Below are 25,025 nucleotides of genomic sequence, written 5' to 3'. Positions count from 1 at the left end.
ATTCTGAGTTTACAACTATTAATGTTAATTTTGTAGCCTTGCAATTTCGAACCCAACCCAGAAAACACGAAAATTCCTATATCAAGCATTGGAAGAAACTTGTCTTCATGGCGGACTTTCTGATGGAATTAACCCGCATTTGCGTTATATGGAGAGGAAAACCACGTAAAGCTCCCATGACGAGTCCGATAGCAAGGGGATTTTAATCCAAGTTCCGTTGAATATTAGGGGTATTTCATATCGGCAGAGTGGAGGCGAAAATTAAAACAAAAATAAGTATCAAAACTTCTATCTCACATTAAACGGGAAACACCTTGAATTCCATTTGAATGAACAAAAAAATCACACATTTATTCTATCTATTCTATCCTGGATTATTCTATTCTAAATTCCAAGTTTCTTATCCTTGGAGGTGTGTTTTGTATAACGTTGTTTACGCATAACGAGCGTCCCTTTTTTATTTGGATAAAAATGATTGCTACATCGAGAGTATACTGTACAACAAAATTTTCGAAAAAATTTTTCTAGTTGATTTTACGATATTAAATATAAAGCGTGATACACTAAAAAACCTAGGTCATTAATAAGCTAATTAACATTTTAAATTATATATATTCCACGAGGATGTGCATACGCATTATTAAACATCCATTCGTGTGTTCCATTAAAGAATAGAACTGTTCTAGAGAATAACGAGTAAGAAACAGTTAACAGAAATCACCGGGGCGTATAAAAGCAAACCGGGATTAACATGGTCTTTGCCATCGAATAAGAAAAGAAAAAATAGAAATAGAAAGAGAAGAATTTCTCCCCATGGGTTTCTCTGCCGGGTGATTAGCTTTAATTAACGATCTCCTAACAGCATTCCGAAAAGGCAATTCTCGCCTCTTTTAATTGATAATTGAGGCCGAAGATTAGGTTAACCGACTCGGGCGGCCCATTGGACAGACGATGGATTTCCGTTTAAATGTGACTCTGATTTTGGTCACGAATAAATTTGATTTCTTATTCTTTTTTTTCTTTTGATTCCATTGGAAAGTGATATCAGAATGGATTTTGACTTCCTAATTGTTTCTATTAGTTATTATATCTCTTTTTAATATGTAGAAAGGGTTTAATACCCATCATTTTATTCTCTATTAAACTGACAAGAACAAGATTTTGACTTTGTCACATCGGATAATTATCGGATATCGTACCATTTTATTTTGTATATATATATATTTTAAATTTGCGATATATCCCTAAGAAATATTGTTCATGAATAAATATGCTTTCTTATTCTCTTTTCTTTGATATCAGAATGGGTTTGATTTCTTATCCTTTTTTTCTTTTAATTCCATTGGAAAGTGATATCAGAATGGATTTTGACATCCTAATTGTTTGTATTAGTTATTATATCTCACTTTAATATGTAGAAAGGTAACCCATCATTTTATTCTCTATCAAACTGACAGGAACAAGATTTTGACTTTGTCACATCGGACAACTATCGGATATCGCAATATTTTATTTTGTATACATACATTTCAAATTTGCGATATATCACTAAGAAATATTCGTCTGAATAAATATGCTTTCTTATTCTCTTTTCTTTGATATCATTGGAACTTGGTATCAGCATGGGTTTGATTTCTTATCCTTTTTTTCTTTTGATTCCATTGGAAAGTGATATAAGAATGGATTTTGACTTCCTAATTGTTTGTATTAGTTATTATATCTTTGTCACATCGGATAATTATCGGATATCGCACGGTCTTATTTTGTATTTATATATTTTAAATTTGCGATATATCGCTAAGCAATATTCGTCCGAATAAATATGCTTTCTTATTCTCTTTTCTTTGATATCATTGGAACTTGGTATCAGCATGGGTTTGATTTCTTATTCTTTTTTTCTTTTGATTCCATTGGAAAGTGATATCAGAATGGATTTTGACTTCCTAATTGTTTGCATTAGTTATTATATCTTTGTCTCATCGGATAATTATCGGATATCGCATAATTTTATTTTGTATTTATATATTTTAAATTTGCGATATATCGCTAAGCAATATTCGTCTGAATAAATATGCTTTCGTATTCTCTTTTCTTTGATATTTTGGAAGTTGATATCAGAATGGGTTTGATTTCATATTCTTTTTTCTTTTGATTCTGTTGGAAAGTGATATCAGAATGGATTTTGACTTCCTAATTGTTTGTATCAGTTATCATATCTCTTTTTTAATATGTAGAAAGGGATTAAGATCCATCTATTTCTTCTCTATTAAACTGACAGAACAAGATTTTGACTTTGTCACATCGGATAATTATCGGATATCGCAACATTTTATTTTGCATATATGTATTTTAAATTTGCGATATATCGCTAAGAAATATTGGTCATGAATTAATATGCTTTCTTATTCTCTTTTCTTTGATATCATGGGAAGGTGATATCTGAATGGGTTTTAACTTTCTATTTGCCTGGTTTAGTTAGAACTTGTCTTTTTAATATATGGAATGGCTTTTTAGTTTTCTTTTAATCCTGTATTAAACTGACTGTACAAGAATTTGACTTTGTCACATTAGCTGTATATCGTCAAGAAATATTGATATTTCATGGTGTATTGGAATGCTTATTTTATTTTAATTGATTTACATTATTTCATATGATAATGATATTACATTATTTCATATGATATTGATATTTCATGGTGTATTGGAATGCTTATTTTATTTTAATTAATTTACATTATTTCATAGCTGTTAATTTTACTAGATTTATCAGTATACTATTGGAATTCGTCAGTTTCTTCTGGTCTACTGGTTTAATAAAAATTCGTTTTTTTTTGTTGTTGTACATTTTAGAAAATTTCCTGAAATTTAGTAAGTTTCCCAAAAAATCCCTATTGAAATAGAATTTCTACACAATTTATTGCTTGCTTTAATATTTGAATATGTATTACTAATACATCAGAGATGCCAACTGCTCCGGACACGAAAAAATAATTTTAAAAACGGTATCTAATTACAAACTAAATTTCGCATATAATTGGTTAAATTTGCGTACTTTTTAAAAGGTTTAACATGACTGCACTATGCAAAGTAGCGAATTTTATAAGAATTATTTAGAAATAGTGGTGGATAAAAACCTAATAAATCAAATGTATTAAACCAAGAATCATACATTAAAAAACTACCACTCTAAAATATTTATTCGCTGTCCGGAGCAAGTTGTCATCTCTGATAGATAATGAAGCGAACCGCATTTTTAGTAATCAGTTTAAAGCTCTTGCAGTTTTAAAATTTTCAGTTTACTTTTATTCAGGGCAACCTTTTAAAATTAATAAAAAGAAAACTTTCATTTATCAATAATAAATTACTGGTCGATTACAATTCACAATTATAAATTAACAAAATAGAAAAAAATTCAAATTGAAGTTCATTTAATGTCAATTATTGGTGATAAATATTGAGGACTATTTATGGTTATTAGTGTAATAAAAGTTTTGTATTTTGAGGAAAATCCCTAAAATTCTTTATATGTTAAAAAATTTGGTATATTATGCCACAGCTGTGGTGAAATTTACACTATTTCGTAAACAATGCTGGTAACTATTTTATTTTTACACATTAAACAATATTTTCGTAACCACAATATAATTTTATGACATTCATGGTAATACGAAATTAAATAACTATTGCGATCGATAATAAAAGGGACATTTTCGTATTCAATATATTGGTATAGTCAATAATTGGTAGTAGTCAATATATATTGGTAGTAGTCAATAATGATGACGATATAAATCGTACCAGTTATCGATAATAAGCTCGATATTGCAATCGATTTTATCATTCCTTATAATTACTTCAATATTATCGTAGCTCATGTTTATCGTATATTCAGTGTGAATCATTATTCAACGCTGAACGGATTTTTCTAAGTGTTTTTGAAACTATGAAAAAATTTGAAAAATTAGCAGATAATAAAGCCTTTAACTTAATAATAAAGCCTTTGAATAGCAGGAAAAATTTTTATTTAGTGAACCATAAATGCTTTTAAATTTAAAATTACAAAAGTACAAACCTAGCTAAAAAAAAAACAGGAAAGGAAATTTAGTGAACTACTGCATTTTATATTTAACTTAAAATTAATAATAGATTCGTTCTTTTTTATTTTCATTATTTATTTAAACTATAACGGCAAAATATTCATCTATTAGTACATGCATTTTAAAGGAAACCCTCAGATTTAGGAAGTTTAAAGAATTTCTAAGAAAGTGGTTTTCAAATGTAAATTTCAAAGCAAATTTTGTAAAGCAACAGTTTTGTGTCATAATAATTTTAATGTCGTTTTACTATTCATAGAACTAGTGTTGTATCAGAGAAAAAATTTTAAACGTTAAACAAAAGTTTGAAAGTTTACATTTGTTTTTAAAACATTTTTAAAACGTCTTTTTGACATACATTGGTTGTTACTAATCAATTTAAAACACCTTCTTTCTATCAGTCAGCCTAAGAATAGCTTTTTATATCAACTTAATTCATGGCCAAGCAACGGCATTTTGGGGTAAAAAAATTTATAATTGATCTAGTAATATAGTTGAAAAAGAGTATATACTTCTAAAATAGCCTTCCGGCATACATTTCTTGTTCTTGCAATTTGCCAATGCAAGAACGCTTTCTAGCAATTAGTGAATGCAAGAATACCTTTTTTCGTTAACTTAATTCAAGAACACTTACTAACAAATATATCACAAACGATATGAAATAGATCTCTTGAGATTTTCTAAAAATCTAGAAACTTTAAAATAGCCTTTCGTATACATTGGTTGTTCTTGCAATTTGTCAATGCAAGAACGCTATCTAGCAATTAGTGACTACAAGAATACCTTTCTGCATTAACTTAATTCAAGAACACCTTTTTGCATTAACTTAATTCAAGAACACCTTCTTGCATTAACTTAATTCAAGAACACTTACTGTCAAATCTATCCCAAAAGATATGTAATAGACCTCTTGAGATTTTCTTATAATCTAGGAACTGTAAAAAAAAGCCTTTCACATACATTGGTTGTTCTTGCAATTAAGGAATGCTAGAACAAATTTTTGCATTAACTTAATTCGAGAACACCCTTTGTCAAGCCTATCGAAAAAGATATGTAATAGACAGACTTCTTGAGATTTTCTACGAAATTAGAAACTTTCTAAAAAAGCTTTTGACATACATTGGTTGTTTTTGCAATTAGAGATGTAAACACAAGAACATATTTTTGAATTAAGTTAATACAAGAGCACTAGCTAGTATTAAATAAATGCAAGTCATTAACATTTAACATTCATTGTTATTAACTTTATTAACATACTTTATATAACATGCATTGGTTGTTTTGCAACTAGAGATGTCAATACAAGAACATATTTTTGACTTCAGTTGATACAAGAGCACTAGCTAGTAATAAATAAATGCATGTCATTGTTATTTAAATGTTATGGCTAAAAAAAGAATTTTTTTTTCTGCTTTTATAAGCTCCGAAATGCAATGTAATATTTTTTCTAGAAATTTGTAAACTCATCATATGATTTTTTGCCATTTGTCGTTCCTGTATCAAACAACAGATTTAGCTCCTCTCTGCGTAATGTTTAAAACATTTCCGTTTCATAAGACAATTCCAGTCATACATAATATCATTGTCTGAAGAAAATGAAATCTTTTTTTTTCTCTTCGGAAATTCGCGACTAATGCTTAAAAAAATCCGGTGTGGAAAAAAAAAGAAAAAAGAGGGGAGAGCAAACGAAGAATTTTATCCAATGAAAATAAATCCAACCTCTTCGCTTATATTAATTATAGATTTGTAGTATTTGAACCAAAACAGTTGAAATCACTTTTCTTCTTTTTGGCGTGAAATTACTGGTTTTCCACAGAATCGCTATTTTGGTTTCCAAGAACAAACAAAAGAATTTAGAAATGGACACCTTTTTTTGTCATTTATTTGTTTCTATCATGTTTATTTTTTTGTTATTTTTCTTATACTTACTTGTATTTAGTGGGAAATTCCTTTTCGCAACATCAATACTTGATATGAAAGGAGAAGAAACAATGTACCAGTAAGGGAATAGAAAAAGTATGTGTTTATATATTTTTTTTTGTCTCCTAATAGTATTTAATTTTGTATTTTGGCAACTGCTGTGTCGTCTATTAAAAAGAATTTTTGGCTGATTTCAATGATGCGAGAATTCGTATCAATACATTGCAAATGACATTTTTTTTTATCATTCACGTGTGACTATTTTAAATGATTTTGTCAGCAGGATTGTTTTTATATGTGTATCAATTTTATACGTTAATGATTTTCCACGTATGCAAATAAGTAGATGAAATTATTCACATCTTGTACCGTCTCTATCTTGACGATTTTTTTTTAGCTTTGTCTTTTTTACTTCTAATGCTTTTAATTCAGATAAGTTGAATAGAAATTGTGACATTTATGATTATTTTTCACCTCTATAAGCACCCGGCAAATTCAAAAACTTCCAAGTAAGTCATTAATCAGGTAAGTCATTAATTTATTCATTAATGACTTTCCATTTAGGAAAATAGATAGAAGACATTATTTATTTCTGGTATCGTCATAATTTTAATGATTATTTTTCTTAAGCTTTGCATTATTTTTCATTTCTAACATTTTTAATTCAGTTGAGTTGAAATCTTGACATTTGTGATTATTTTTCAAAAGCTCAATAAGTCCCTTAGAAAATTTGAATAAATATGGGTAATTATTTACTTCTTTTATCGTCTTTATAATTATATCTTAAGCTTTGCATCATTCTTTTATTCTTAATGCTTTTAATTCAGTTGAATTGAATTAAAATAGTATTATTTGTGATTATTTTTGACCAAGTCAATGACACCCCCGTTTCCGCAAATTCAAAATTTTTTTATCAATTTAATCAAAATTAATTCTCTAATGTTTAAATTTTAAGAAAATCTATAAATGTATACTTTTAATTTAATTTTCGAAAACATTATTTAATTTTATATGATACCATATTAGGTGATATATCTAGTGTTATAAGGAGCATTAGGCATAGCATTAGGCAACTGATATATCTAGTGTTATAAGGAAGTTTTGGTTAATTTAGATGATGTGAGTATTTGGGTGTAACAAAACGATGCAAAAAACTTTTTTTTTTCAACTCAAAGATAACTATTTCAAATAATTTTGTCCACAGAACTTGTTGTATATTTTAAAAGTCTTGTACTTAGCATTAATGACTTTCAATTCAGCCAAATAAATAAAGGAAATGACATGCATGTGTAACAGTTTGGCTTTTTATTAAGAGTTTTGTCTCAGAATTTGCCATATTTTTTTATTCCTCAGTTTCAGTAACGTTAATTCGAGTTTGGCATTCAGAGTTTTTACATATAACTATAGAAATTCTCAAATTGCTTAAGAATACTATATCAACATATCTGTGCACGATCAATTTTGAATTTATAAATCACTAAGGTTTTATGAACATATTTATGGCATTCAATTTTAACAAGTATAAATTGCAAATATTTCTCCGACATGTTGCACAGGTCAATTTTAACTTGCATAAATGAAAAACACATAAAATTTGCATACACAGCTTAATTTTCAATTACATAACTAATATGAATTTGATCATTCAGGTTTTATCAACATGAATGTTCAATATATTGACCAAACACAAATCATGAGTGTGAAAATTAAACCTCTGTGCTTAATTAATTTTTAAGATATAAATAAAACAATTTTGATTAACATATTTGAAAGTTTCACACATATAAGTAAAAAATGAATTCACATATAATGTATGATGAAAAAGTATACATGAAAATGTTACTTTTTCATCATATATTACGTTTAACGTTCATAATGCTATGCCTGATTGAATTTTAAATTTTTTTTTATGGCTCGTTTTATGGCTCCTTATGGCTCGTTATCAGTAATTTATCTTTATTTTTTAATAAGGTTTTAATTGATTAGAAAAATTTTAATCTTAAATTTATACTTTCGTAAATGACAAACATTAAACAATATATTTTGGGGTAGAAATCTTGGCTAAAGCTGATTTGCATTGAGCATAATTTATTATTATTTATTTTATTTTCAATGCTCACCTGTGTTAACATTTCGTCAATTCAGGCATTTACAGGAAGGTTTCTTGGTCACCATATTAGGTGACCACTTGGTCTTCGTCTTTCAGGGGCACCATATTAGGTGGGCCAACGTTGCTCCCACAGTAAGGACAGATAGTACAGAGAATGAAAAAACATCCATCCCGGATTCGAAGAACCTTTCTGATGCAAGGCCAGTTCCCTGACTCCCACACAGTCCGGTCGACTCCTTAACCATAGTACTAATATAGAATATTTGGGTTATGGATTATCATAGGATGGGTTTTGCGATTTTTTATACATTTATTTTTAATGCAATATGCCGACCGGCCTGTGTAGGGGTCAGGGAACTGCCCTTGCATCAGAAAGGTTCTGGGTTCGAATCCCTTGAAAGGCATGGATGTTCTTTCCTTCTCTGTAGTATCTGTACATACTGTGGATGCAACGTTGGCCCGCCTAATATGGTGCCCCTGAAAGAGTGACCAACAAATCTGCCCTTCAGATGCCTGTATGACCTAGGTCCTTATCCAGTTGGGCATTGGACAAAAAAAAATTTTTACAGCAATATTAATGTCGATTAATTTTACACAAAATGTTAACCAAATAATGTGAGTTTGTATTAACAGAGTATCAATTTCTTTAGAATTGAGCTCAAAATTAATAGAAAAATTTCTTCAATACTATTAATGGTATATGCTGTTCGATGACGGAGATAAAATAATATTAGATTAAAAATAAAAACAATAGTTTGGTATGTTTATGAAATTTCTTTCTACATTTATTTATTATTTTGGACGATTGAAAACAAAGCATTTTTTGTGCCTGCGTTAACCAATTTGAAAAATCCAAATTCTGAGCTTCGTTAACCATAGTGCAACCATAAAATATCTCTATTGGTACAAGGATCATGTAATCAGTTATACCTCTTAAATGTGGATGGATCCTTTGATTTCTTTTCTGTGTAAAATGAAAATGCGGATTAATTTTACTCAAAACATTCGTGACTAATATGAGTTCATAGCTGTCAACTCTATTGGGTTTTTTCTGTAGACTACTGGATTTTGCTGGATTCTCCCATTCTACTGGTTTAATGAAAATTCTTCTGGTTTTTGTACGTTTTAGAAAATTCCCTAAAATTGAAGTTTCCTTAAAAAATCTCTTGAAATAGAACGTTTGGGCAGATTATTGCTTGATTGAATATTTAAATAAGTGTCACATATGCATAAGGAAGAGAGCCTCATTTATAAAATTCAGTTAACTACCTCTATATTTGATAAATTAAATGTCTATTACTATTCAAAATTAAGAATAAACATAATATGTAATATTTCAAGATCATTTAATGTGAAATCATAACTGGAAAAAATTGCAGCCAATTAATCATCAAGAGAAGTTTGATTCTCATGGACCAATAATACCGTGATGGTTCCAACCATCATGATCTGTGATGGTTCCAGCCATCATGATCCGTGATAGTTCAAACCATCATGATCCGTGATGGTTCCAGCCATCATGATCCGTGATGGTTCCAACCATCATGATCCGTGATGGTTCCAACCATCATGATCCGTGATGGTTCCAACTACACATTGCCATGATGGTTTAATAGGAATACTTCTTGGGTCTCAGTAATATACCATCAAAACAATTGAGGTTTTTTATTTTTTTTTATTTTGGACCATCATAAATCAGTTTCTACATTGGAACGATAGTGGTTCGTGATCGTTCCAACATTTGATTTCTAAGAAACTACGATGTTCTAAATTTCTGATGGTTCGACGTGGACAAACCATCAAAAAAATTTGCTATTCTTATGTTGGACCATCATAAATCAGTCCAAATTCCTACATTGGGGTGATGGTTTCCCATGTTAGTTACCATCTAATATATAATGGTTCATGATGGAATAGAACACAATCAAGATTGTGTTCTTTCATTAATGGTAAACCATAAAAAATTTCGACTTAGGTGACGATGATAAAATGATATCTGAGTAATATACCATCAAAACAATTGAGGTTTTTTAAATTTTTTATTTGGGACCATCATAAATCAGTTCCTACATTGAAACGATAATTGTTCGTGATCGTTCCAACATTTGATTTCTAAGAAACTGCGATGTTCTAAATTTCTGATGGTTCGACGTGGACAAACCATCAAAACAATTTGCTATTCTTATGTTGAACCATCATAAATCAGTCCAAATTCCTACATTGGGGTGATGGTTTCCCATGTTAGTTACCATCTAAAATATAATGGTTCATGATGGAATGGAACACAATCAAGATTGTGTTCTTTCATTAATGGTGAACCATGAAAAATTTCGACTTGGGTGACGATGATAAAATGATATTGAGAGAAAAAATATTAGCCAAAATTTTGAGCAATTGATTTTGATATTTATTTATTATTCTAGATGACTGAAAACTAAATTCTTTTTGTGCCGGTGTCAATCATATCAATTTGTGGCATCCAAATCCGACCTCACCGAAAGTAGAATTGAAAAATAAATCATGTCTGTTTTCTTCACACCATTGGCGTTTCGTCGAAATTGGAGAATAAAAAGCTATAGATATTTTTTTTCTTCCCTTTTTGCAGATTCCACTTTTTTCCCCGTTTGATATCCAAGGCAAGAAAAAGCAAATATTTTATCAGAATTTGAAAAACTGGTTGTGGAAAATTGTCAGCCATGCTGAAACACTTCCATGGTTGGTTGACTAAGATCACAATTATCGCACAGAAAAGAATTTTAGTGTCTTTTGGAATTACGATTTCATAGAAAGAAAGGTTTTTGTCTTGTCTAGCTTTTTTCTTCCATTAAATTTCTGTAATTTTAGGGCATGGTACTAGTTCTTTGCAATATCGTGACTTGACTATTAGTGTCAAATACTAATTTTCATACTTATTTTCGCAAGACTTAATATTTCGCTATTTTTTCCCTCCTAAAGTACTATCGTAAAGTCTAGTTAAAAATAACTAGAGTAAATTTTGCATCTAATATTAGAGATAACGATAAATTATTTTAATGCCAATATTGCAGTTTAAACATTGATCGAAATATATATATTTTTTTAAAAATTTAAAATGAAATTAGTAATTGTATCATTTTAAATTAATTTTAATCACAAGCATTCTTTTTCTACCTGAAATTCAAAAGCGGTTTCGTAACTCACTTAAAATATTTTATTTTACAACTGGTGTTGAACAGCAGATCTAAATCTGAGTTTATGACTATCTATGATCTACTCTACGTAATCTCGTAATCATGAACCCCACCCAGAAAACTACTGGATCGATTCTATTACTATTCGACGAGCCGACTACTATTCGACTAGCTTTCGTTCGAGACTTCTTGATGGAGCTAACCCGCATTTGCGTTATACGAAGAAGAAAACTTCCACTGTTCGATGATATGGGGATTCTAACCCATGACCTGTCTACCATTAAGGATATTTTACGTCAGCACTGTGGTCGTGACAAGCCATTATCAAAATTCATATCAACCAGTCACCTCTGGGATTCGAACCTGGTTCACCTCATTGGAAGTCGAACACTCCACCCCCTAAGTCACCTCAGCTCTTACTTAAAATATAGGAATTTCTTCAGGAAAGTAAGTTTCATTTCTGTTTGTGGAAACTGTGCGCAAAACGCAAATAAACAAGTTAGAAAGATAGTCAGATATTTCGGTACTATAAACGACCAATATTGTCAATGCATGATAAAAAAGAAAACACAGATTATTACAGAGAAAAGAGAAGGTAAAATTCTGGTGATTAAAACTAATTTAAAAGGCTTCCCAGAAAAGATATAATAACGCCAAAAAAAAAAGAAAAATTCCAAAATAAATGAGTTGAAAGTCAGATTGCTTTCCAACTCGTGGGCGAGTGCCATATATGATAGAATATATGCAGAATATATATAGATATGATAGAATAGATGCAATATAAAAAGGAAGGACAAAAGTGCTTCAAAATCTTTAAATTCGTTTTTTTTTCTTTCTAAAAGCTAAATTTTATTTAAATTCAGTTTTTAAATTCAAAATTTTAAAAAATTCAGTAATTTTAAAACTTTTAACGAATTATTTATTTTTTGTCTTAAAATTAAAATATTTCATTAAAAAATTCCAAAAGGCAACGGAGCGTTCAATAAACTTAACTCCCCCATACAATCTTCTTAAGTTTTGTACACGAGTATAAATAAAAAAGTTGAAATAGTTTTTTTCCTGAAACCCTTCCCTTACCAGCTGAATCAATCCTTTTCCGCGTGACGCGTGGGTAGCACCTGTTACCTCTTGGAAGTGCATCCTGCCACACGTTTCCCATCTTGCCCTACACTTGCACCACCCCTTTGAGCACGTTTTACCCCTTTAACCTTTTTAGTCCCTCATGAAATATCTCAATATCATAGGAGGTAAGGAATCTTACCTGCATTAATATGGTTAGATTTTTTTTTGGGGTGTAAAACTAAGACCTGGTTTGAAACTAAATAAGCTTACAGAACAGTTGTTTTGGGAAAAAGAAATGACTATTATAACTGTTACACTCACAATTTAGTTATATTTATTGTGAATTTTGTTTGCTTTTTTTGAAGATTGAAATAGCATTAACAAATGATTTTTTTTATTACTTTGTTATTATTGTCAAGGAACAAAATTACTATAACACAGCAAGTTTGGGAACCTCAGTTACATTTTGAAAAACAAAAACTACATAATAAATTATGAGTTATCCCAATTTTAAAATGCGAATTAAAATAATAGCTTCAATAATGAAAATATTTAAAAATTATTCGCGATTTTTCAATATTTAAGAAATGGGACACTAAGAAGATATGGAGCGTCGTGATTAAAAGTGTGAAAGGTGCAATTTCATGTTTCTTTTATGACGTATCAAAATTTATTTTTTTGGTAAACATGAATTGAAGTACAACTTTGTCACTTAAGATGCATTTAATATGTCCAGAGTTAAGACAATATGAAAATTCAAGTTAATCACTTATTATTACCTGAAACTGGTCAACTATCAAGAGATGAAATAATATGAAAATACAAGTTAATCATTTAATTATTACATGAAACTGGTACACTATCAAGAGATGAAATAATATGAAAATACAAGTTAATCACTTAATTATTGCCTGAAACGAAAACTATGTCAGTAATATTATACATGCTGTTATATTTTCTAGCAAATTGATTATAAAAGTTATCGTATCTGATTTGAGTATATTGCAAGAAAAGCTATTTATTTATTATTGCATGATTTTAAGTTTATGCTATCATACAAATTACTTTGTTACTAAAGTAGTTGAAATACTATTAACATTAAAAGAACGTTTGTATTAAGCATATAGATAATTTTTCATCAAGTTTTTAATGAGATAATTTAGAGAGTAAAGTAAACGATAAATTTTTATCCATCTATATTATTTTGTATTTACGTATTAAAACCCTCAAGACGAATACATATAGATCAGCCATTTATAAGAGAAAGTATAGTTTAATATGAATAATTTAATATTATAAACAGCAGTTTTAAAAGCATGCGTATCTTAACAACAACAAAAAAAGTCTTAAAATCATGAATAACTAAAATGGGAAAAAATAAGGGTTTATTTATAGCCTGTGTTCTATAATAGCAAATAACTCTACACAGTTTAATTATCGGTATTTTTAAATTTTTGTGCCGTGCCTGAACTTTTCAAAAACTGTTTTTAAACATGCTTTTTATAGTTATTAATAAGTGAAAAACTGAAGAAATCATTAAAATAATTTTCTCGTCCAAAAGAAAAAAAATTCTTCAAACTAACGAAATAGTATGCATTTCATAAATGAAAATGCTGAACTTTAATGATATCCAGTATGCATATTTTTTCTTATTTATTTGTAAACTTACATATCTTACTACCAGCTTCACATTTCTCCCTTGAAAAAGTTTCTTTCACGTTTTCTTTTCCTTTTGATTTAAGAAACTTCTTAAATATTTATTTAATTGCATAACGTTGCGCTTTCAGTTAAATTTTGCTATCTCTAAATTTTTGAAACTTAACTACTGTAACTTGTTTTTAAAGCTTTTATAATATTGAAATTCCATAATCAAAAACTTCTGTAACCGATTTGCATTAAAACTATTTTCCCCTGACTTTAAAAGTTGAGAAAAACTCTGAAATCACATTTTCTATTAGAAATACATTGATATTATCTTTCAAATATTTTATAGATTTTAAACTATAGTTATAAAATATTTTATTACTTGGGCTTTTTTTACGATATTTTAAAGTAAGAAGAAAAAAAAACTAAACTCAATCTATAAATTGTACCTTTCAGATATCAATTTTTAATGTTAAACTCGAATAGTTTTTGAATAAAATGCACTAGAACACTTTTTCTTTTGTTCTAAATTATTGAAAGGTAATATTTTGCTAAAATTGCAGAATATGAAAGAAAATTTTAGTATATTTTTCATTAATAAAAAAATCAGCAGCATTAAAATTATGAGTAACATATGGAACAACAGCCTTAAACGTATAAGTAACCTAAAAACAGTTGCATGAAAGTATAGGTAGCTTACTATAAAAACAATAGGTTTTAAAGTGTGGGTAATTCAACAACAAAATATAGAAAACTTAGCAACATTAACTAAAATTAATTTTGAAAGTACCTGTCATAAAAATTTAGAAAAAATAAATCTTTAAATCAAATATATCTTTCTAATATGTGCCTTATTTACATGTATGCTTAGTAACATATAAAATTTGCGAATGCATTAAAATTTAATGTTTTGAATAAATACAATAAAAATAGAAGATTTTTGGCAACACACATTTAAAAGATCTGAGTTATATTTTATTCAAGTTAATATAATTAAGTAACATGAAAATGCAAACAGTGTGTACACATTTCTATGTATGTAACTTCTTTAAAAAAATATCATAATATTAATATCTAAAGAAAATATGCTAATTTAAAATGTAGCTAACTGTCCTAACAAATGATAAGCTAACAAAGAGATATAACATAACATGTAAGCTAACAAAAGATAAAAACAAGTAAAATTTTCATGAATATATTATCTAAATTTAACCCCTAACAATTAAAATATGGAATAATTCTTCATAAATGCTTTTAAATTTATCGAAAATTATACTTAAAATAATTTTTTTTTTTAATAAATGCCATGAAAATGACTAATTCTCCAAATGTAAATAAAGTAGAAGATTTTTCGCGTATTAGAAATGAACGATTCGAATAATCTCTGATAAATGTACTGAAATGTTTCACTCTGAAATTGAAATATTTTATAAAAATTCGATTTAATTGACGCATTTAAACGACAAGCATATAGCTTACATTTATAATGCAAAAATCTTGCGTTGTTAAAACATTTATCCCCTTATACATTTAACCTTAGTGAGCTCTTATCTTATCATATCTTATCCATTTGTGAAAAAAATTAAAATACGATAAATTTTTTTTGATAAAATTCAATTAAAATAAACGATTCGTAACTAAAGTAATTAAAATAAAATATTCGGGATCACATATCATTAAAATTAAAAATTTTTAGCAAATACATTTAAAATGTTTGAATTTGAAAAAACTATAATAAAAATTTAACTGAATTAAGAAACTTTAAAAAACACAATGCTTACATAAGATCTTATGTTATTAAAATATTTATATCCTTTAATACTTACTAAACTGGTTATTTTTATAGCATATAGAGCACTTAAAAAATGAGTCTTAATCAAAGGCAATTAAAAGATTCTTTGTTCAATGCGATGAAAATTAGATTCTTAAAAAGTGAACTAAAATGACAAATTCACTGTCAAGTACACTAAAAAGGATAAGTTCTTGGCAAATGAAATTAACACGTTTGAATTATCTAATTAAAATTAGATTTAATTAAGTGACCTTTACTAACAAACAAATTATTTACATTAAAATTTATGTTCATCAAAATATTTATCCCCTTGTATATATAGCATCATAAAATTAGCAGCTATAACCATAACATCTAGAACTAATAAAAATATTCTTGTCTAAAATGCAGTCAACTAACCTCATACAAAAGATAATAAATAAATAAAAATCCTCTCACCTTTTCCCAACGCAATCAGAATAATATTCTCAACAATAGCGATTGAAACAAAATATTTGAACTGATGCAATTAAAATGAAACATTATTGTCAAAAGTTATTAGCATGTTTGAGTTTGAAATATTCCTTAAAATCCGCTTCGAGAATCCCAAACAAAAAGCAAACCTAATGTTTTATATTCTGATTTCAAAAATTTCTTTGCAAATTCTTGGTAAATGTCGCTAACTTATTTTAATTCGAAATAATTAATCAAGAGACAAAATGTATACATAAAAATTTTATTGATAAAATATTTATCCCCTTGTTTACTTAGCCTCATAAAAATAGTAGCTATTACCATAACATATTGACTTAATAAAAACATGTTCGTCTAAACTATAGGCAACTAACCTCTTGTAAAAGAATAAAATAAATAAAAACTTAACATCATTGCTCAATACAATCAAAAAAATATTCTTAACAAATACGATTAAAACGAAACATTTAGATAAATACAATTAAAGTGAAAAATCTTTGCCAAAAGTTATTATCATGTTTTAGTTTGAAATTTGGTTGAATTGTGAGACTTAAGTAAGCAAAATGTTTATATTTATAATATGAAAAGATATGTTTGCAAAAGATTTATCTGTTTTACATTTAACCTCATTAAAATGGCAGCTTTTATCTCAACTTACGTATTGTATCAATTGATCACGAAAATTTTCGTGATTAAATTTCTACGATTTGCGAGAATTTTTGAGTTAATTTTTAAAGTACAACTTTTTTAGCGAATTTGATATTGAGGAATAGGAATTAGTTTTAAAAAAAGAGGTTGTAATTAACAAAACCACTAGAAGAAATTTTTGTTTGAGATTCTCGATATAAACCATTAGAAAAAAAAAAGGATTCTTGATAAAAATGCTTAAAAATTCTTTGTTCAATGCAATTAAAATCAAAAAATTCTTTAACAAAACTGAAAATTCTTTTATAAAGTACAATTAACTTATTTAAATTAGAAATACTTAATCAAGGGACAAGATGTTTATGTAAGGATTTGTGTAATCAAAATATTTATCCTCTTGTATACTTAACCTCAAGAAGCAGCAGCTATTACCATAACATCTAGACCTAACAAAAATATGCTAGCCAAAACTGTAGCCAACTAACCTCATACAAAAGACAAAATAAAAATAAAATCTCCACACCTTGACCCCCACAGTTAAGTCCTAACAACTTTGTGAAAGAATATACGCTGTGTGAAATATTGGAAATTATCCATTCCTGCAGGTGAATGGCCCAGCTGTAATATTTTGGTTGTTGATCTCCAGAAAGACCCGAGCAATTTTAATACCCGGGTTTTTGGTGAGTGTCTTCATTGTTTGTGAGTGCGCGTGTACGTTGTCGTTATTTCTCGTAATGGTCTCAGCAGGATAGAAGAAAATAATAATAAAAAAGAAATCACAACGCATGACTTGTCTTTGATTATTGCATCCATTGGGTAGCTTATAAAGAGTGAAATCGTGATTTACCTGTGCCCAGGGTTAAAAATGCGTGCTATAGGTGTGTTAATGTCTTCAAAGACCTTCAGTGGTTTTGGAATTATGGAAAAATATATTTAGTGTTGGGTTGGCGGAATTGGATGTTTGTCGGGTGTTTTTTATGAAGCAGATGTGTTTTAAAATAAACAGCTTAAATAGTTATGGGGAGTTAACTAGTTTGATTTTCATTTAGTCTTTTGAATGCGACTTGATATAAAACAATTTTTACATGAGAAGAAAAAAAAATTAAGATTACTGTGCTGCATAATTATTTCTGGTTTAAAATAAATAAATGAAAAATACTTGTAATTAATAAAACCAAAATATACGGTATTTAAATAATTCTTAAAAAAATTTTCGGCTCATATGATAACGGTTTACAGAAAATTCTGGTTTTTAAAATTGCTTTTATCACCATATATTTTGTAAAAATTACGAAACCGAAAAGTAGATTGAACCGAATAAAAGGTTTTTATGTCATGCTGAGGTATCATGACATATTTTATTTATAAAATCATATTTTATTGTTAATTATACCAAAATCAATACCAAAAAACTCCGGTAAGAATTACCAAAATTTTTTGTACTTCCATAGAGCTAGAAATACGGAAAATTCTACCATATTCTGATAGTTTTGACCATACTTTTTTTAAGTGTATATGAGGTATTACTGTTAAAGGGGTAGTGGGATGAAAATAATACTGGATTCATAACACTGCAAATAAGGTTTCTACGATGCTGTCATAATTAATTTTAATTCATGAAACAAGTCCAAGATTTACCTATTTCTGCCTAGGCATTGCAATTCCGAGGTTCTTTTTTGCAATGGTCAATTTTTTTAATCTGTTAAACTAAATCATACACATATCCAACATGGTTGGCCTATTTTTTTTTTTATAACTGTCGTTGAACAGTCGACCCAATTTTGGGCTTACGACTACTAAGTTTCAACTCTACTGCTTTGTAGTTTTGAACTCAATCCAGAAGACAAGGGAACTCCAGGATCAAGTATGAGAGAAATTTGCCTTCGTGGGGACTTTTTGATGGAACTACCCTGCATTTGCGTTACACGTATAGGAAAACCACGAAAACCACCCACGACAAGGGGACTCTAGCCCATGATCGGTTTACCACTGAGGATATTTTACTTCAGCACTGCAAGCCATTGCTGAGATTGGAACTCGGTTCACCTCATTGAAAGGCAAATGCCACCACAGCTCAATGGTTGGTCTATTGAGGACAGTGAAGTATAGACCGGGTGATTACTACAAACTGCTTTCTGATTATAACTGTGATAGTATAACTTACTAATAAATTTCAGAAAAATATTAAGTGTCTCATGAAATTAAGTATCCAATTATTTTAAAATCTCATGAATTTTATAAATCTTTCTAAAACTTTATATGAGTCAAAGTAGAAGTTCATAAATTGGTACTTTTTCCCTGAAACTATCTTTTAAATCGCTTACAAATTTTCCCCATCATTGGCCAATATCCTCGGACAATACCTGTCTCCTATATCTGACATACGATTTATAAAACCTTTGAGTTTATATCCACAGGAGGTGGAATGGATGTTTATTATTCTAGAGTTTTGGGGAGATGGGACAGATGGAATAATTCTTTATTCCTGACCTCCTCCTCACTGGGTGGTCTATCTCTCTTGACCGTTGTCCATTATTTTTTGTAAAAGTTTCAGATAGTACCGAAGTGGGGAGCCTGATGTACAAAGTTTTTCTGCAACTAGTGTCCATTTTGAATGCTTAGCTAAAGATGTTTATCTGAATCGGAAGAATGATGAACAGAAAATAGCAGATCTTGCGGAAGCGAGGAGATTCTTGTCATTATTGTCTTTTTGTTAGGATTTGTAAAGAGGAAGCCATTTTTTTTGTTTTGAACTAAAATATACAAGATGTATCACAGGTTTATAAAATATAAGGCATATTTAACTAAAGTAATAAACATGATTTACATTTTCAAGACATTAATTTACTACATTTTGCACAAACTTATTAGATATGCGGAAAACTTATGCATCATATTTACCAGATGTAACATTGACAGCATATTTAGTAGATATGGAATCTGAAATTTGCCACTTTGTCACAGATAATACAAATTTAGAAAGTTAATAATCTAATGTCAATTTGATATAAAGTAAAAGCAATTCAACAATTTTACAGGATTTAACAAGTTCAGGAGAAGTAGGAAAAATTAAATTAGCACTAATTTACTAGATATAACACACCACTATAAAATGACCACAAATTTGCTGTATGAAACTTAAGTAAATCAAGTTAAGGACTAAAGTAGCAATCCATTTTGACATAAATTTCCTAAACATTACATGAATTTACTGAATATAAATTTCTTTTGTTGCAAAGATTTTGTTGAAGATCTAAATCAATTATAAATAAAGAACAAATTCATAAAATTATTTAATGAAAATAGAATTACTTATTTTGAAAAGATTTCTGCGAACAAGCACTTCTATCAGTAAATTTTACTAAATTTAAACTGTTTCGGTTTGTTATATCTTAAATTTTTAGTAAATATACTTTTTTTTTCAAACTTCTTTTTACATTACTAATAAAAGCTTGCGTTTACATAGACCTAGAAAATTTAATTTGAGAAGAAAATAGTTAGAATTACTGAATATGAAAAAGAAAGTATTCGCTGTTTTATAGTATAGAACAGTAGTTAACACGTTCAAATTTGATTTACCCTTTGACGCAGATGATGGGACACCGGTGTTCCTCTTATATATTTTTTCTGACACTAATCCCAAGAAAAAATATATTTTAGTATTCTTTAATTATAAAAAAACATTTAGAAATTTATTAAAAAAATCTTTTAAATTATCAGATTATCGGAATTATAGTTGTTCTAAATTTATAATATGCAAAAATAATAGCATGAATAAAAAAAAATTTCATTCATATTCAAAAATTTATCAATAAGAAATTCTAATGATAAATAACTGTTTCTCTTAGTGCAAAAAGTAAATAACTGCAAAGTGTAAATTTGAAAAAGTAATGCTTAAAAGTGAGCCATGTTTATAGGGTTTTACCTTCAATGCAGAAAAAGACACCGGTAATTTATGCCCCATTTCATAACCATAAATAATTAAACTATTAAATATAATATTTTCCCCTTATTTTGACCAAAATTAAAACAAAATAATCTGAAATTATGAATACGTTTTCTAAAAATTTTGAGTCAATCTGAAAAGTAATTGTCTGAAAATTAATTGTTTCTGAAAATTAATAGTCTCCGACTTAATTGTTTCCGACATTGAGGTGTTGCTGATAAGAGTTTAATAAATTTTTGATATTTTACATTAAGTTGGAATAATAGTTTTTTTCTAGCATTGTAAGCTTCGTTCTCGCCAAATTATTTGATTCCCTCCATAGAAACCGGATAGTTTGAAAGGAGAATGATTTGATAATTACACATTTCTTGAGCTTTTGATGCTTAATTGTGGTTCCTTAAGCATTCGATTCCCATCCTACTTTCAGTTTTCACCTGCCTCTTGCCTCGAAAACTGTAGGTTATGGTTTTAATTGGCGATTTTTTTCTCGATTAATCATTTTTTCTTGTATTTTTTTTATTCAATATTTATCCTAAGGCTTTTATTGTAAATTTTTTTCTTGTTTTTTGTAAGCTTTTTTTTTAGTTTGTGATTCGTGGTACAAGGAAGCAGATGTTACGAAAAGTTTAAACGTATATGTGTTTGGTGAATTAATTTAGATAATTATGTATTTTGATTTTTGGCGTTATTTTAGTGATATTTTCCCCCCTTTAATTTGCTGTGTTTTTTCTTCCTCTCGTGTATTCGTGATTTTTTTTTACATCGGATATTGAATCAAAAGTGATTTTTATGCGCAAAACCATTGATAAAAAAAGGTTATGCGAAATTTATTGCCCATGTGCTTTTGCTATTAAAAAAGCAGATTTACTTTCATAAAGTGAACTTTTCGAAAAAATTGGTTACAGGTGTTTAACATGGTTTGAAACGTGCAACTAAAATCACTAAAAGGTGAACAAAAATAGAAATTTTCATATAGTCAATAAATTTATTGGAAAAGAGAAAGAAGGCATTAAAAAATTAGTGACATTAAAATCTAGATAATGACATCTATAATGCATGCATGTGTAGGCGAGTTTTAAGACGTAGACCTTTTTTGTAGTTGAACCTTTAGTAAGGGAAGCCTACGGAGAAAAAAATTCTGGTGAAATTACCTTACTGTATGATGAAGGCCTTTCTGGTAAAGCATAATTTTTGTTAATAAAATCGAAATTTATTTAAACAATTCATTTGGTAATTTTTCCTTTCATATGGTTTACCAAAAGTTCTTGTTTTTAAAATTATAGATCTTATTAAAACCCATTGAAAAAAAAAAAAAAAAAAAAAAAAAAAAAAAAAAAAANTACCATAAATTTAGTACAAAATAAAAAACTGAAAAGTAAACTTAACCGAATAAATGGATTTTATGCTATTCTCAAAAGTATCATGATAAAATTTTAAAATTTTAACAAATATTATAAGGCCATATTTTATTGTCGATTATAGAAAGATCATTACCAAAACGCTTCGGTAAAAAATATCGATTTTTTCAGTGTTACCATAGCCAGAAACACAGTAAATGTTACCATATTCTGGTAGTTTTGACCATGTTTTTTTCTCACTGTTAGAATCATTTTAAGAACTTTAATAACGATAATTAATAAATGTTGCATTGGTGGAAGTTTAAAATTTTCTTAAATGAAGAGTTTTCCGTCTTTAGTAAAAATTGGTAATTACAATATCGTATTCAATTTTTGACACAAATATTAAATATTTCATGTAGAATTTTTACCTCAGAGTAAAAAAATAATTCACAGTAGCTATTTTATTCAAATCATACAAAACGGAGAAAAAATTAATCATTGAGTGATTCGAAACATATAAATAATTTCAATTTATTTATATTAATACAAGTGCATTTTTGAATCAAGATATTTCAGTAAATGGATTCGAATAAATTTATTATTAACTTCATATAATCCCTGATTTGAGTCTGTACCAAAATGTGTTTTCAGGTGAATTTGGAATTTTCGGCCGACAGGTGGCCTAGTTACCCCCTCCCAAAGTTTGAAATCTTTATGGATATGTGAGTCTCTCCTCTTTGAAGTACCCCTTTTATCATTCTTTATTTCCAACTTTTATTATTTTTGATTTTTGATGTTAAGTTTTAGTTTAGACCAGCAATTGATTCTCTTCTTACAGTGGTACTTTTTTGTTTCGCGCAATATAACCGACACCGGCTCTACATTTCAAGTCAACTCACATTGAAAGATTGATTTTTATACTTAATTATAGCTTAGAATCATTTTAGAAACAGATTAACTAATTTCGTTAGAATCAACGAATCATCAACAACTCTTATAAATAAAGATGCATCAAGTAAATAAAGAAGAATACTTTTTACTTCAAAGTCTGATTTAAATATGATAACTCAATTCAAATAAGCTAACTCACTGATTAAAATCAATTGATGTAAGTCAATGTTAAAAAAAATATTGAGTGAACGACTCATTTAAATAATTCGAATCTCAGATTAAGTACCCAACTTTAACTAATCTAACTTTTAAGATGACCTGGTTCTAATCTACCAATTTCATAACGCAAGCTGAAGAAATTAAGTCTTGGAAAGAATGCTTCAGTCAATGTTTCATTTAAATCATTCAAATCTCAGATACTGTACCCAACTCAAAACTAAATAATCAGATTCAACTAAATCCAACTTATAAGCTATTTCAATTCAAATCAGTCAATTTACTGATTAAAATACATTGAGTAAATCCAATGTTAAAATGACTATTTGAATGAACGACTCATTTAAATAATTCGAATCACAGATTCAGTATTCAACTTAAACTAGTTCAACTTTTAAGCTAACTCAGTTCAAATCTACTAACTCGCTAATTCAAATTGAATGAATTAGTCCTAAAAAGAATGATTTAATCAATGTTTAATTTAAATTATTAAAATTGCAAATACAGTGCTCAACTTCAACTCAATAATCAGCTTCAACTCAATCCAACTTATAAGCTATTCCAATTCAAATCAGCCAATTCACTGATTAAAATGCATTGAGATAAGCCAATGTTAAAATGATTATCTGATTCAACGACTCATTCAAATAATTCGAATCGCAGATTCAATACGCAACTTAAATGCTTATTGTGGTCACCTGCCAAAAAGTTTACACTTTTAAGAGATATTTTGAAGGATTCGTTCCGAAATTAATAAAAAAGCAAGGCTACGAGATGTTTTCGAAGGACAAAAACAAAACTTTGCAAAAACATTTCGAACAAAAAAATATCACGTAAAATACAGCTACAACGCCAAACATTTTTTCCTTCATTTTTTTGGCGAATTTATGGATTAAATAATATCGCGCTTCGTCAATTTCGAATGATTCAGTCACTAGAATGTCACACTAAAGAACTGATTTATGTCTTCCAGACGCTGTCTGTTATTCAGGTGTATGAGCGATTTCGTGTTTCTGTTATAAAGGCAATAAGCTGTTAGAGGAAACATAGTTTGAGCGCCAAGAGTTCTATAAATAGTGACGCCTGTTGATTGAGATTTTTCAAAAACAATCGCCAAAACCTTTGAATAATCGATAAAATTACTATTTTAAAAATAATTTCGAAGTGTAGTGATTTATTAGTTTATTTAACGGGAATTCGATGCTTCGTGCTTAAAATCAGTTTAATTTTATGCTTCTTTTTCTAACGAAAAACTATAAATCTGTATTTATTAGTATAAAAATTAAGATTTATGATTAACCGATATGCATGGCTCATTAATTATTAAATTTATTGATTGCTTATTTTCAATAGAAATTTCAAGTATATGATAGTTTGAATTATTTATTTATTTAAATACGGAATTATGTCATCAATTTTAATAATTTATTTGAATAGTTTTTTATACCCCAATAATGCGAATTATTATTGGGTGTATATTTGCTCTATTGTATACTGTATACTTGCTCCATTATTATACAAGCGTTATTGGGTATACAATATGTGCAAAGTAAGAAATTAAGATTATCAGAGAAATCATGGTTTAATTTTATAAGATAAGTTTGATTGGTTTTAGCCACTTGTTTAACAAAAATTGCAAAATTATTTTAGGTGCTATTTATTTAATGCTCCACATGCATGAAAATAGGAGGACAATATATATATATATATATATAGGGTAAACCAACCAGTAAAGGAACACT

The 25,025-nt window shown here is 28.4% G+C and overlaps 1 protein-coding gene and 1 long non-coding RNA gene across 3 annotated transcripts in view; one reads left to right on the top strand and one right to left on the bottom strand.

Moving 5' to 3' along the window:
* Positions 1-25,025, top strand: part of LOC107457539 (zinc finger homeobox protein 3) — a 235,277-nt gene that overhangs the window by 51,830 nt on the left and 158,422 nt on the right. Inside the window, exon 2 of one of the 2 annotated variants that reach the window (XM_071186296.1) lies at positions 6,034-6,110. The exons of the other annotated variant lie outside the window; for it this stretch is intronic. The gene's annotated coding sequence lies outside the window, so the exon portion shown is untranslated. The remainder of the gene's footprint in view (positions 1-6,033; positions 6,111-25,025) is intronic. 2 annotated transcript variants of the gene reach the window in all.
* LOC107457542 (uncharacterized) overlaps positions 1-25,025 on the bottom strand; it is a 115,082-nt gene that overhangs the window by 15,348 nt on the left and 74,709 nt on the right. The gene's annotated exons all lie outside the window — the stretch shown is intronic.

This window comes from Parasteatoda tepidariorum, chromosome 10 (assembly GCF_043381705.1).
Source record: "Parasteatoda tepidariorum isolate YZ-2023 chromosome 10, CAS_Ptep_4.0, whole genome shotgun sequence".
NCBI lineage: Eukaryota > Metazoa > Arthropoda > Arachnida > Araneae > Theridiidae > Parasteatoda > Parasteatoda tepidariorum.
This window is presented reverse-complemented; position numbering and strand designations above follow the sequence as displayed.